Raw genomic sequence first — 331 nt, 5'->3', positions numbered from 1 at the left:
AAGCAAACGTTTCCTTACCTTTACCTCGTCCAGATCGAACGTTCGTGCATGGCCGCACCCGACCTCACTTCTCTGGCGTGTAAAAGAGACACACTCTTCCTACTGCGTGACCTGACCTCCGGCTCGTCCCAAGATGGGGTCACGCGAGGTCACGCATCAGCAGGAGTGGTAACCCCTTTTTTTCACGCGAGAGGAGAGAGAGATACGTACAGAGGGTCAATTACGGAGTGTAGGAACTTCTTTGTTTTGTGATTTTTGTTAATGATTGTGATTGTATTGTTAATTATCATGACGATGGTTATGAAAACCAATCTAAATCCATCTCATTACG

The sequence above is a fragment of the Penaeus monodon genome, chromosome 15 (assembly GCF_015228065.2).
Source record: "Penaeus monodon isolate SGIC_2016 chromosome 15, NSTDA_Pmon_1, whole genome shotgun sequence".
Classification (NCBI taxonomy): Eukaryota; Metazoa; Arthropoda; class Malacostraca; order Decapoda; family Penaeidae; genus Penaeus; species Penaeus monodon.
This window is presented reverse-complemented; position numbering follows the sequence as displayed.